General features: G+C 38.3%; 1 protein-coding gene across 1 annotated transcript in view; it reads right to left on the bottom strand.

The window, feature by feature from the left end:
- DTNA (dystrobrevin alpha) overlaps positions 1-15,778 on the bottom strand; it is a 396,234-nt gene extending 380,456 nt beyond the window's left edge. The window contains exon 1 of the mRNA XM_030925991.1: positions 15,509-15,778. The gene's annotated coding sequence lies outside the window, so the exon portion shown is untranslated. The remainder of the gene's footprint in view (positions 1-15,508) is intronic.
- Between the last annotated feature and the right edge of the window lie 303 nt (positions 15,779-16,081).

Below are 16,081 nucleotides of genomic sequence, written 5' to 3'. Positions count from 1 at the left end.
GAACACAGTAGGGGAAAATCTGGACCACTACCCACAGAAGGCACAGTGTGCACTTCCTATCAAGGCATTTTGGTAGTGATTTAATTACCACATTTTAAAAATGTCAACCAAGTAATGATTATAAGAAAGAAGACATCTGATTAGTATTGCCATGGCTGGGGGCCTTTGTTTTAGAAAGGATGACTCTATGTAAGAGGAAACACCTGCTATACCATTTAAAAATCTGTTCTTAAAGGAGTGGTTCCTCCAACCTGCCCAAACGGTATTATTGAACAGACATTGTATAATGAAGGTTTGGAAAAGTCTTATCCCCAAAACATTGCAGAGGCTCAACCATTTAAACGCCCAAGCAAAATGAGTAAATGATAAATAGTATCAAATTGAATGCACAAATGAAACAGAAGGAATAAAAAGAGCCTAAGACAACCAGTGGTGAGGAACAGTGACAGGATAGAAAATAATATTTTTCTAAACCAAGAATATGTGTCATCTCAAATGAAAAGCAGATTTTCTCAGTTTACACAGAACAAGACATTTTCAAAAAAGTGTATAAAGGGGGTATGTAATTGAAACATATGATTTATAGAAACTAAAAAATTCAGCTTATACACAGTAAAATGTGATGCCTAATCCAAAAGCTAAAATATTATTCATCAGAAGAGGTGGATACTATGTGAATACCAATTATGCCCTCTCAGTTTAGCAAATTACTAGCTGAAAGTGTAAAATTATATAAAATATTGTCCTTAAAATACAATGAAATAACCATATTCAGGGCTGGAAGCCACAGACTACTTCTCAAATCTGTACCTGTCCATATTTCGGTACCATCACAAAACATTTTAAAACCTTTTAACCTTTTACTTATTGTTGATTTTGTCTTACCCTATCCTGGGGTTTGGAACTATATCTCACTTATAAAATATCTATATAAAAATGCAGCTTTTCCTTCATCAGGACAGCCTTTTAGCCAAGATTTCCTTTAATCTCACATGACCCCAGAGAAAAATGCCAGCATACAGTAAACAGTGAATCCCCCATGGTGGAGCTGATGTGGTAATGACAATGATTAATTTGGACATCCACATATGCATCTGTCTCTAACAATACTGTGTGACAAGATCTCCTAAAAAGCATCTTCTTCAAATAATGCAGAGACACCCCCACTCTCGCCTCCAAATACCTTAATGATGGGTGTCACCTCTAGAAAAGAACGTAAAAACAGCTACAAAATCCATTAATGTATGACTTGGCAACTATGAGAAACAACACGAGGGAAGTACAGGCTTGGCTCATTTTTTTGATGTCAACCACAAAACCAGACATGGAGTAGATCTGGGTTAAGGACAGAAAATAACTGCATAATCATTAATATGTATCAACCAAGGAACAGTTTTAGGTAATGCATTTTTAATTTCCTTACTATATTTACTTGAAAAAACATTTATAATATAAGCACACAAAATGTTAAACACAATAAATACATTTTCCAAAAACCTAAACTGATACAAGGATCACTGAAAGCATAAATTTAGCATATTTTACAATGGTTGGAGGGGTTACTCTAGTGCAGTGGTTCTCAACTTTAGTGTGTAGCACAATCCCCTGGAGAGGTGACTACAAGACAGATTGTGGGATCTATCCCCATAGTTTGTCATTCAGTGGGTCCAGGATAGACACTTAGAATTTGCATTAACAAAGAGTTCCAAAGTTGTGCCGATGCTGCTGAGGCCAACACTTTGAGAACCATTGCTCTAGTAGAGTGAGAATTTCAAGGTTGGCTACAATGTTAATAACTTGATTTGTCTTTTTTATGAATTTCTCTAGACTGTTGTTCTTTATGATCTCCTCCGTGTCAGCTGTAATTCCTCAGCATATTGGTTTCAAGCAGGGAATTCTTAGCTCCATCTTTTGTACTTAACCTACCAAGTAGTGATCAAACTACTTGACAAATCAGTACATTTATTTTTAATGCATAATTTTTACATCAAAAGAAATTAATAAGAATACTTTCTAGGAGGTGCTCCTTAGAGTTTAAATATGGATTTTGTGTTCACCATTTCTTAGTTTATAAAATTTTCTCATGCACTTACTGGTTCAAAACTACATTTCAGGTGGATGGTATTCCTGCAAATAAAGAGCATTTAGTGAGAGTAGTGCAAGAGCTGGGATGATGTGGTTCCAGAATCCCACCAGAGAAGACACCTCTGAGAGTAGGGGAAATCTCCAACTATGCCACAGCCTACAGTAACGGCTTTCCAGGAGGGGAGAGAGAATTGATTTGGGGGAGTAAGAGTACCTGCCTAAGGTCCATGAATCCTACACTGATGGACTGCACTGTGAACACATCTATCTGCATCACCACTTGAGGACTCACTCATCCCAGTTACCTGTCAAGTGTTGATTATTCAGAAACAGATAAGCAGTAACCCTCTGAGATTTATCCTCTGAGAATCAATGGGAGTGATTTTTCTCAGATTACGCTTGCATAAAACATATAGATTGGGCTTTTGCTTCTGTGAAGAAGGAGAAAAAACACTTCCCTACTCTTCTTACTAAGTACAACTAAAACCCCTGTATTTTATACATAAAATAAACATACAAAGACACTGAAAGCTGGAGAAAAGAAGACAAATCAGCTAGGGTACCTCAGAGCTCAAGGAATGACAAGATGGTGAGTTCCCTGAAATTGTGTGTTGCCTCACATATCCAGTACTTGGGGCTAAAGAAACTGGAAACCCAGAAATGCCATCAGGCACAACTTTTAAAAGGGTGCCAACAAAACCACACTCTCTCTGACCTAAGGAACAGGAAAAGAGCATCATAGCTAGATAAAAAACCAATTTAGGCAATAACTGCTCTATTATAGCCACAGATGACAGAAATAATTGTGCCTCTACCACACTGATGCCAACACAAGCTGTGTAGAAAACCTACACTTCCACCCTTGCCAAGCTGTAACGAGACACCCCAACTTCTCGCATCCCCACCGTGATGATGCCATAGAAGGCCAAGTAAAAAGCTGGGACTTTCATTTTCACGAATGGTAATAAAGACTCCCCTATTCTTCACCACCACTATGTTGTCAATAGTAACTATGGGAGGATCCTGGAGTTCTACACCTACCTTGCAGTACTGAGTCTCCCTTCTCCTTCTCTGCTGGAATGGTGTCACGGGTGGCTTAATGGAGAGTCAAGACTGTCATTAAGACCCAGCAGTCATTAGGCCACCTCTTCTGTCCCCCTAGTGTGTCAGTGGAGAGACCACATGGGGAACAGAAAGGAGGCACTTCTACCCTTCACAGTTGAAGAATCAGTGAAGACCTGGTGAGAAGCCCGGATTCCCACTTTGCCCTACAGTAATGTGAAGTCCCTTCAGCTGTCAAGGGAGACTGAGTGAGGAACCTGATTTCTACTCCCCACCTGGCACTGATGCTCACTGAGGTGATGTTAGTGGAACTTGGCTAAATCAGAAAGTTTAAATAAGATTCAGTCTCTTAATATATAAGAAAATGGCCAAGTTTCCATTGAAAATCATTCATCATACCAAGAACCAGGAAGATCTCAAACTGAATGAAAGATGACAATCAACAGATGCCAAAAACAAGATCCCAGAGATGTTAGAATTATTTGACAAAATTGTTAAAGCAGTCATAAGAAAAACATTTCAATTGAATGATTAATAACACTCTTCAAACAAATGAAAAAACAGAAATCTTTGGCCAAGAAATAGAACACATAAGGAAAAACTAAGTAGAAATTTTATAATTGAAAAAAATAACCAAAATATAAAAATCAGTGGGTGGGTTCCATAGCAGAATGTGAGTGACAGAAGAGAATATGGGAGCTACAAGATAGAAAAATAGAAATCACTCAATTTGAGTAACAGAGAAAACAGATTAGCGAATAAAAAGAGAGAGAAAGAGAGCCTCAGAAACCTGTGTGTGGTAAACTGAATAATGGCTCCCAAAGGTATTCAGCAGAATGGCTCCAATCCCTGGAAGCTGTGAATGGAAAAAGAGATTTGGTAGATGTGATTATACTACAGCTCTCCAGATAGGGAGAGTGACTTGCACTATCTAGGTGGGTCCTAAATGTAATCACAGTGTCCTTAAAAGAGGGAGGCAGAGAGCAGAGATAAATCTGGCCACAGAAAAGCAAGTAGGAGATACGATCACATCGGAAAGAAATTGGAGTGATCAAGGAAGGGATTGTAAGTCAAAGAATACAGGTGCCTCTAGAAGCTAGAGAAACCAAAGAAATAGATTATTCCTTAGAACCTCCAGAAGGAAGCAGCATTGCTAATACCTTGATGTTAGACCTATGAAACTGATTTTTGACTTCCGGCCTTCAGAACCACAAGAAAGTAAATGTGCACTTCTGTAAGGCATGGACTGTATGGTAATTTGTTACAGCAGCCATAAAAAATCAATACACTGTGTGACAATAACATAAAAAGGTCTAACATTTATGTCTTGGAGACCTGAAGAAAAGGAAAAATTGGACGAGGCTGAAAAATTGCTAAAAATGGCTGAAAACTTCCCAAATTTGACAGAAGTCATAGACCTACAGATTTAAACACCTGAGTAAATCTGAATGCCAAAAAAAAACTCTCCAAAGATATCCATGCCAAGACACATCAAGCCACATTTACGAAAATTAAAGACAAAACAGCAAGAGATAAATGTTACTTTACCAAAGGAGAAAACCCATTAGAATGACAATGGATTTTCATCAGAATACATGGAGTACAAAGCAAGTAACACAACATTTTTCAATTGCTTTAAGAAAAGGCCTAGAATCTTATATCCAGTGAAAATCTTTCAGGAAGAAAGGAAAAATCAAGACATTCTCAGCTAAAGGAAAACAAAAATATTTTGTCACTAGCAGATCTGACCTGCTCACAAAGGATGGCTAGAGAAAAGTTCTTAAAACAAAAAGGAAACAATAAAAGAAGAAAGGTTAGAACTTCAAGGAAAAAGAATATGGTAAGCAAAACATATCAATAAGTGCAACAGACCTTCCGTCTTTGCTTATTGAAGCAAAAATTATAACACTGTCTGATGTGGTTCCAAATGTATGTAGAGGAAATATCTAAGACAATCTTATTATAAATGGAGGTTGTAAAGGGAGGTAAGGTTTCTATACTTCGTTCAAATTGATAAGATGACAACAGCAGTAGCCAGTGACAAATTATGTGTATATGATGTAACACTTAGAATGATGATTAAAAAAAAAAAAAAAGAAAACAAAACACCTGGCCAGGTGTGGTGGCTTATGCCTGTAATCCCAGCACTTTGGGAGGCCGAGGCAGGCATATCATGAGGTCAGGAGATCGAGACCATCTTGGCTAACACAGTGAAACCCCGTCTCTACTAAAAATACAAAAAAAAAAAAAAAAAAGAAAGAAAAAAAGAAAATTAGCCAGGCATGGTGGCAGGCGCTTGTAGTCCTAGCTACTCAGAAGGCTGAGGCAGGAGAATGGTGTGAATGCGAGAGGTAGAGTTTGCAGTGAGCCGAGATTGCACCACTGCACTCCAGCCTGGGCAACACAGTGAGACTCTGTCTCAAAAAACAAACAAACAAACTTTATACACTGACACACTTAAAAACACTATGCACATAAAAGTGGAATTCTATAAATGTTCGATATCAGGATGGTAGGAAAAAAAAACCCAGTGAAATCCAAAATAGAGATAACAAACAAAAAATGGCAGATTTAAGCACTAAAGTATGGTATTTATATTTACAGTAAATGTAAATGGTTTAAATATACCAATTAAAAGACAGATATTAGCAGAGTGCATTAAAAATAAGAGCCAACTATATTTTGTCTACAAGGAACTCAAATAAAATATAAAATATGGGCCAGTGGAAAGTACAAGGATGGAAAAAGGGATATGCAAACATCCATTAAAGGAAAAATGACATTAAAAACGTCTATATTAATATCAGACAAAGTAGACTTCAGAGCAAATAAAACTACCAGAAAGAGAGAAGGGCATTATTTAATAATAAAGTCAATACACCAAGAAGACATAACAATTCTAAATATGTATGCACCAAATAACAGAGCTATAAAATATGTAAAGCCAAAGTGGTAGACGTGAAGGGAAAAATAGACAAACTCACAATTATAACTGGAGACGGCATACACTTTTTCATTAATAGGAAAACTAGACAGAAAATCAGCAAAGACATATAAGAACTTGACAGCAACATCAACCAACGTGATTTAATCAGCATTTATAGAACACTCTGCCCCCAAATAGCCAAATTTACATTCTTTTCTAGTGCCCATGGAACATATACCAAGGTATAACACATTAAAATAAACCTCAACAAATTAAAAGAATTGAAATCATACAGCATGTGTTCTCTGAATACAACAGAATTGAACTAAAAGTCAATAATGGAAAGAAAGTAGGAAAAATCTTCAAACATTTAGAAATTGAACACTATAATTCTAAATGTCCAATTAGTCAAAGAGGAAATCTCAAGGAAATTTAAAAATACATTCAACTAAATTAAAATGAAAATACAATATACAAAAATGTATGGGATACCGTGACGGCAGAACTGAGAGGGAAATCTACAGCACTAAATGCATACATTAGAAAAGAAGAAAGATCTCAAACCAATAATCTTAGCTCCCTGACAAGAATATAGAAAAAGATATTATTATCTTTCTCCAAGAAAAATAGGATAAAACAACAATTATAAGAGCAGAAATCAATGAAATAGAGAACTGAAAAATAATAGAGAAAAATTAATGAAACAATGTGTTCTTTTAACAGATGAATAAAATTGAAATCCTCTAGAAAAACTGACAGAAAAGAAGAGAGAAGACACAAATTAGTAACATCAGGAATGAAACATGGAATAGCACTAAAGACCAAGCAGACATCCAAAGAATAATTTGAAATATTAGGAGTAATTCTACACAAATAAATTTGACAACTGAGATGAAATGAACAATTCCTCAATAACTTAAACCACAGTAACTCACACAATATGAAACAGATCATTATTGTGTCACCTCACAAATTCATATGTTGAAGTCCTAACCCCCAGGATCTCAAAACGTGACTCTTCTAGAGATAGGACTTTTAAAGAAAGTGATTAAGATCAAAAAAAGTTTAAATTAAAATGTAGCTGTTAGGGTGTGTTTAGGGCCTAATCCAATCTGACTGGTGTCCTTACACAAAGAGGAAATTTGGACCCACGGAGAGACACCAGGGATGCTTGAGCACTGAGGAAAAGATGATGTGAAAACACAGTGAGAACTTAGCTATCTGCAAGCCAAAGAGAGAGGCCTCAGAAGAAACCAAATATGCCGACACCATGACCTTAGACTTCTAACCTCCAGAACTGTGAGGAAATAAATTTCTGTTGTTTAAGCCACAGTCTGTGGTATTTTATGTCAGCCCTAGCACACTCATATAGATATTAAGGAAATCAAGTCCCATAACTAAAACCAAAAACACTCTAAAGAAGAAATCTCCCAGCCCAGGTGATTTCACTGGAGAATTCTACCAAAGGTTTTTTTTAAAAAATAACACGAATCCTATGTAATCTCTTTCAGAAAATAGAAGAGCAAACACATACCTATTCATTTTATAAAGCTAGTATTATCCTGATATTAATACCAAAAACAGTACCAAAAAAAAAGAAAACTACAAGTCAATATTCCTCATTTGAATATAGATGTAAAAATCTTAAACAAAACATTGGCAAATCAATTTGGTAATTCATACAAAGAATTAATCATACATAGTGAATAAATGGAGTTTATTGCAAGGATGCAAGGCTGGTCCAATAGTTAAAAATTGATCAATGTACTCCAACATACTAAGAAGCTAAAGAAGAAAAATCATATGATCACATTATTTGGTGAAGAAAAGCATTTGACAAAAATCTTATTTGTGATTTTTTTTTAAAACTCAGGAAAAAATGGAAATCAAAGTGGAATTCTTCAATTTGATAAATAACATTTACATAAAACTTACAGATAACATTATACTTAATGCAGAAAGACTGAATGCTTTCCACCGAAGATTAGCAAAAGGCAAAGATGCTTGCACTCTCTATTTTTATTCTATATAGTACCAGAAGTTCTAGCCAGTGCAATAGGACAAGAAAATGAAACAAAAGGCATATAGATTAGAAATAAATAAAATTGTCTCTGTTTTCAGATGACATGATGGTGGTCTACCATCTGCTAATTAATCTGTTAATTAGCATGATTCAACATATCACATTGAACACACATATAAAAACATCACATTGTACCTCATTAACATATACAACTATGATGTGCCAAAAAAATATAGAACTGCTTGGGCACGGTGGCTCATGCCTGTAATCCCAGAACTTTGGGAGGCTGACACAGATGCATCACCTGAGGTCAGGAGTTTGTGACCAGCCTGGCCCACATGGTGAAACCCCCTCTCTACGAAAAATACAAAAATTAGCTGGGGGTGGGTTCCTGTAATCCCAGCTACTCAGGAGGCTGAGGCAGGAGAACTGCTTGAATCGGGGAGGTGGAGGTTGCAGTGGGCATAGATCATGCTACTGCACTCCAGCCTGAGCAACAGAACAAGACTCAGTATCAAAACAAGCAACAACAACTATATATATATATATATATATATACACACACACACACACACACACACACACACACAAACACATAGAACTAATAAGTGAGTTCAGGAAGTTCCCAGGATACTAGATAAACATAAAAATCAATTAAATTTCAATATATTTGCACTGAATACCTCAACACTGAAATTAAAAATACATTATTATTTTAAATTGCTTAAAAGTTACTCATATGTAAGTCCAGTAATATATGTACCAGACTTAATCCCAAAACCTACAGATCACTGATAAAAGGTATCAAAGATGTTCACATAAATGGAGAAACATGCCACGTGTATGGATTAAACATCAATTGTCCTTAAACTGCTAAGTAGTTTTAACATAATTCCTATCAAAATCCCATTAAGATTTTTTGTTAATATAGACAAGATAATTCTAAAATTTATATGAAAAGTCAAAGGAATCAGAATAGCTAAAACAATTTTGAAAAAAAAAAAAAAAACCAAGGTGGGAGGAATCAATCTATTATGAGTTCAATAGTTACTTATACATAAATCTATGTAATAGGTTTCCAAAGAATAAGAAACCCCAAAATAAATCCAAACAAATATTCCCAATGCAAACCACATATCTTACAAAGAACCATTATTGAGAATATATAAAGAATTCTCAAAACATAGCATAAAAAATTCCCAAACATTCCAAATAGAAAATGAAAAGACATCTCACCAAGGAAGATATTTAAATGACAAATAGGCACATTAAAAGATGTTCATCATCATTAGTCTTAAGGAAACGCAAATTGAAATCACAACGAAATATTGCTACACACCTATCAGAATGGCTAAAATACAACACAGCAATAACACCAAATGCTAGTGAAGATATAGAGAAACTGATTTCTCATATATTGTCGATGGGGATGTAGAACGGCATATTCACTCTGGAAAAGTTTGGTAATCTCTTATAAAAGTAAACATGCAACTTCTGGGAATTTATCCCAAAGAAATTAATACTTATAATACATTAATACAAAAATATTTACATGAATGTCTATAGTACTACAAAACATTTTAGTTGTAGTAGTTAAAAAAAATTGGAAAAAAACCCAGATGTCTTTCAACAGGTGAATGGTTAAACAAGCTATAGCTCATGTATGCCACAAAATACTATTCAGCAACAGAAAAGAATAAGCTACTGAGACATGCAACAACCTAGATGAATTTCCAGAAAACTATGCTGAGTGGAAAAACCAATCCCAAAAGTTCACATAATGTATAATTCCACTTATATAATATTCTTGCAATGACAAAATTATAGAAATAGAGAACATATCAATGATTGCAAGAGATTAAGGGGTTGGAGGTGGGTGGTGGTTAGAGCCAAGTTGGTGTGGCCATAGAAGAGCAATAGGAATTATCATCCTGGTGCTGGAATTTGTTCACCACTGTATCAATGTCAACATCCTGGTTGTGATATTGTACTATCATTTTGCAAGAATTTACCATTGGGGAAACCTGGGTAAAGGGACCACAGGATCTCTGTATTACTCCTTACAACTGCATATGGACCTCGAATTATCTCCAAATAAAATGTTTAATTAAAAGTACTGATTGAATATATTCCAATTATGCAGATTACATTTGGCAATGCAAAATAAATGTATAGTATGATTTATATGTTTGCATACTTTTTATAACAATGTGTGATAGCATAAATTATACTTTTGTCTATTTTGGGGTAGGTGACAAGAAAAGATACACACATAGCTGTTCTGATTTCTGTACCATGTTGATACTATCAAATCTGTTCAGAAAACCCAATTTGGTTGCTGTGGGCAGGTATTGGCACTGTTCTTGGCTTTCACTTGCTGTCAAATAGGCTACCACATGCATTCACTCAAAAATAAACCATTGCTTTTATTATTCCTTGACTAAATACAACTCTCACTGGAAAAGAATGAGAGCATCAGTTATTGATGAATCTACTTTTAAATTGAGGAATAAATCATTTTTAGATGGTTACATTATTATTATTATTATTTTAATTTTTTGAGATGGAGTCTTGCTCTGTTGCCCAGGTGCAGTGGTGTGATCTTGGCTCACTGCAAGCTCCACCTCCCAGGTTCACACCATTGTCCTGCCTCAGCCTCCTGAGTAGCTAGGACTACAAGTGCCCACCAGCACTCCAGCTAATTTGTTTTCATATTTTTAGTAGAGACGGGGTTTTACCGTGTTAGCCAGGATGGTCTCGATCTCATGACCTCGTGATCTGCCTGCCTCAGCCTCCCAAAGTGCTGGGATTACAAGCATGAGCCACTGCGCCCGGTCAATTTTTGAATTTTTAGTAGAAACAGGGTTTCACAATATTGGCCAGGCTGGTCTCGAACTCCTGACCTCAGGTGATCCACCCCCTGCCCCAGCCTGCCAAAATGCTGGGATTACAGGATTGAGCCACCGCGCCCAGCCTTAAAATTCTTACATTAATGAATGATCACAGAATCTTTAGCTGTTAAAGATATTTTGCCTGATCATTTAAAATGCTAATATAGATACTCTTATACTTTTGATTTTAACAACTTGAATAGTTTCAAATGGTGCTTAATTTACCATTTTTGAATTAAAAATACATAATATAATGAAACATTTCTCATAATCTACTAGTCATCTGTTTTTGTCTAGTATTTATATATCTTCATGTTTTGTATATTTTTCACCTATAAAATATGGGGCAAAAACATTCATATAAAGGAAGTTCTATTTTTCCACTGCTTTAAAAAAAAAAAATCAAAACATCAGATTAGGTAGTGTTATGATTTTCAACAGCAATGGAAATTTAATGCAGCAGTAAGATTCTGAGCCAGGTATTATACATCAATATTTAATAGTATGAAACACGGAATCAGAATGCTTTGTTTTAAAGACCATCTCAAACTATGTGACAGTGGTCAGGGTTACTCTCCTCCTTGTGCTTCAGTTTTTGATAATGGTATGCAAGCCTCATATGGCTTTTGTAAAGAATACATCACATAATTTATATAGAGACCACAGAATGATGCTCAGTACATAGTAAGTGTTCAATAAATTTAGTCACTCCTATGTTTGCTTGAACTCATCAATATGAATTTCCCCAGCAGCTTTAGCACTCAATATCATCTCCATCACTATGGAGCCTCCTCTTTTCTTTTGGGTAGTTGAGAGAATATCAGTGACTATGTGATAAATCAATTAAAGTTCTATTTTGAGACGTCCTGGCACTTTAACAAAAACAACAACAACAAACCTCCCAAACCACACAGAACAACTTCTTTTAGTTTGAAAGTAGTTGCCAAGGAAAAGAAAGAAAATGACTATATTACATTAAATCTAAATAACTCTTTGCAAATAGGTGAGTAACCACATAAAGCTAGCACATGCCCCACGTGCTTTGAAAAAAGTACTGTTAGTTTTGTAAACCCTCCCCCCATGTCCACGGATGGATAATGAGGTGAAACAGTGTGTCTCCTGGTGAATACAGAAGTAAAGAGATAACTAGAGTGACACACATCTCTGATTCAGAACATAATTCAGAAAATTAACATGCAAGCATTTAGTAAAAGATTACTGGAATTAGCACACACCCTCTCACGTGTCATTCCTGCACAAATATGTGACTTTTCAGGCATCTTGTCCTGACTTCCATGTCTAGTCCAGAATCCTTTAATAGATATTCTCATAGAACTCCTTCTTTCATTCAGGAAACTTACCTCAACTTACAAGTAAAAATTTATTGGTATAATTATTTTACTAAAGCTTGTCCCCCTGTGCAGTCAGGGCTCACAGATCTTTCTGCTCACTATTGAACCCCACTCTTGCACCCCACACCTGGAGAAAAGAGGCTCTGTAGAAGCAGAGACAGTACAGTTCTTTCAAACTAGAGGTGTGGGACTTGAAAGGAAAAGGTCATGTCAAAACTACCAAGTGAGATAAAAGTAGCAAGCTGTCTCTAAAATAAGTAACAGAAGCTAGAAAACTGGAACACTGAGTTAAGAAAGGATATATATATGTATCACAGAATTTGTCTTGATAACAATCAACACTATATATAAATGGACTTGGAAAAATCAATTCAATTTCAATATCAAAAACACTTGTGACTGATGGCATACAACCACTCTGACCACAGGACTGCACTGTAGCATCCCAAAATAAAGATGTAGCCATAATTCTGCTGTGTGTGTGTGTTTGTGTGTGTGTGTGTGTTGTGGGGAGGGGATGGTTAACCATTGAAGAGCTGAATATTTTTTCTCATATCCACAGATTTTGTTTCCGTGCTGTTTAGTTGGATTCTAGTCTCTTTTTACTTATAATGTTGAGTGTGAGTTTGAAATTATATATATTGAATTTAATTAAAGTGAAAGATGAGAATTAAAGGAAATCTATGAATGTCAAAATAATTTTGAAACTCGTTATGTGAAGAAGCAATTAAAGTTTACTTGAAAAAAAAAACAGATGAAGACTTAAGAGACATCTGCCCAATAAAATGAATACTGTGAAAGCTCTATGATAAGCTCAAACGAAGAGTAACTCTCTAAATGTGTGAGAGTAATTCTCCATGTAAGTTGGAGTTCACCCCATTGAGACCTTTCTTCACATCATGGTTCATTTAAAACAAGTGGAGATTTTAAAAGTATTTCAACTTAGAACTAATGAGAAAATTTGATTTCAGTCTTCACTGCTACACAATTCTGTATAAAGTACATACAATTGGCTAAATGACATGACAAACTCGAATGCCCTTAAAATACAGCTTGCTTCTAATCACTGATAGTCCAAAGAGAATTGCATAATTCTTTTAAAACTGCCCAACTCTCGCCAGAGTGAGTGGATTAAATACAACTAAAGTTGCTCAAAAATCTGCGAGATGGTGGTGTTCTGAAGAAAACAATGGCCATGATCTGAACAAAGAACAGACTAATAATCTAGGAAATTTAAAATTAATTGCAAACATATAGCTTTAGCCATCTGCTTTATAATAATTTACTTTGCTGATACATCTTAACTGCTGAAAATCTCAACTTTGCTGTGAAATGCAACTTTAGTCACTGTAGGACATGCAACTTTAATTATTGTAGGACACTTGGTTAATTGTGGTGAAAGGAAACTACTCAAACATTATTTGCCATAATTTTAGTATTGAAAGTTAGAATAAGAAGAAAAAGTAGAAAAAGTTAATTATTCTGAACATGCAGCACATACCTATTAAGGCTTATCTTCACAGAAAGATGTGGTCAATATAGAAGACTTTAGGTATCATGAGTTGATTCGGGGCGCATGAAAAGCCCAACTAGACTCTAACACTTAATAAATGTATGACCTTGGGTAAGCTATTTTGCCTCTCTGTGCCTGGATTTTCTCACCTGCAAAAGTTGTTTATTAACATTATCTACCCCCCTGGTGGTCTAAGAATTAAGACGGTGAATCAATCTAAACCATATAGAACCATGGAACATGTGGAACAATTTTTCCTAAAGTTTCCACCTTTGGAATAAGCAAAAGAAAAAAAAAAAACATTTTTTTTTAAAGAAATCAGTAACTGTACACTTCAACAGTACAAGTATCTCTTAGATTCGAAAGGAAACACAAGCACATTAAATGCCAAGTGATGACATATAACAGGAAAACATAAGCATCAACTAAAAAGACAATTTTTAGAGTAAGAACCTAAAGCATGGTAAGCTTCACTGCAAGGTACATCCAATATTTGCGTCTCCCTCTGCCCCCTCCCTGCCAAGTTCTACAGTTATCTTCCCAAAGCCATACCCTAAGCCTGCCAAAGAGCAAAGTTTTACCATCAAGTCCCAGGAGTGGTACCACTGAGTCCCAGCCCCGCCGTCGCCACCCCTCTTCTCTCTTTGGCTTTGGTCTTTTGACAGACACCTCTCTCCACCTCCCACTCCGGATAACAGAAGGAACCTCCCGCCTGCCCTCTGTCCAGCAGAAAACTTCGAAGCGGGCAACAGGCTATAAAAGCTGAAGACACTCACCCCCGTCCCCACCCGCCCCCGCCGCCCCCTGTCCCCAGGGCCCAGAGCCCACTCCCACTCTGGCATCGGCCCGGGCACCGCAGTGCATTGCAACACGAGAAGACGCCGCTGGCTGCAAAGGAACCCATCGCGGATGTTCCGGTCAATACCCCTCAGACTGTTCCCCGACGTGAGTATCATCCCTAATGGAGGTAGACACGCCACCTCCCAGCAGCTCAGCACGCGAAGATGACCAAGAGGGCAGCGACCACAACAAAAACAACTCAACCCGCGACGCGAGGGAGCCAGCTGCCATTGCGACCCCCCGAGCGGCGCCGCGGCAGCAGCGGGGGCTGCAGCGCTGCGGGGGCCCTCGAGGGCGGCGGAGATTTACCTGCGCGGCCCCGCGCCCCCAGGCCGGACATCCTGCAGCAGCCGCTACCGCCGCCCCGCGGGCCCGAGGCGCCGCCCGCCGCCCGGGGAGGCGCCGCGCCGCAGTCCTGGCTGCGGCGCCCGGCACATGCTTCGCGCTAGCCGCGGCCGGCGCCGGCGCACAGGTGGGAACCCCGCGAGTGGGCGTTGAGGCGAATCCCTGCCCCCGCCGGCGCTCTCCGCTCGCTTCCACTCTTGACTTTGCTCGGTGTGCGGCGCCTGCCCTTGCTCCAGCGCCGAGCCGCCTTTGCCCGCGCCCCGGCGCCGTGGGCGGCTGCGGTCCCTGCGCATTCGGGGCTGCGCGTCATGTGCACCTCCCGCCCCGCGGCGGGCCCCGCTGCACCGGGCGGCCGTGGGCAGCGCGGCAGCCCGGCCTCGCGCCCACTCCTCGCCCGGCACACGGACCTCCTCCACCCCCGCGCCCTCCCCCACTCTGGAGCTGTCAAGGAAGAAAACGCCTTGCACACACCTTGGAATGGACGGGCGCTTCAGTCACCGACTCGCCAAACTCTTAGAAGGCGTCCATTGGTCTGCAGGGAGGTTTGAGCCTGGAGTAGGAGCCGCTTTCTTATTATTTAATAATGTTGGAAGTGCCGGGTCCGCTGCCAGAGTTGTGGGTCATGTGGGCACAGCAGAGGCTGGCTGCTGCCAGTACCAGGGTTTCCTGAGGATCCTGAAACTATGATCTCATCCTCCTCATCCGCCTCCCCCGCCCCTCTCTCCGCGGGCGCGCACGCACAGCACACACACACACACACACACACACACACACTCACACTCACACTGAATGCACTATCCTCCTTCCTGGACCGAAATATTCCTCTAGGGAAATAGTGGGCACGCTCATCATTGAAAAAAAAAGAAAAAGAAAAAAAAAAGAAAAAAAGAAAAAAGAAATCCTTCCAGATAGAGATTTTTCTCTTCCAAAGCTTGATTTATGTGCTTTGTTTATTTCCTACAGTTTTCCCTCACACGTGCAGGAGATGGGAACAGAGACTCAGAATTAACATTAAAAATAATTATTCTCTTATGTTGACCCAGA

This window comes from Rhinopithecus roxellana, chromosome 21, assembly GCF_007565055.1.
Source record: "Rhinopithecus roxellana isolate Shanxi Qingling chromosome 21, ASM756505v1, whole genome shotgun sequence".
Lineage (NCBI taxonomy): Eukaryota > Metazoa > Chordata > Mammalia > Primates > Cercopithecidae > Rhinopithecus > Rhinopithecus roxellana.
This window is presented reverse-complemented; position numbering and strand designations above follow the sequence as displayed.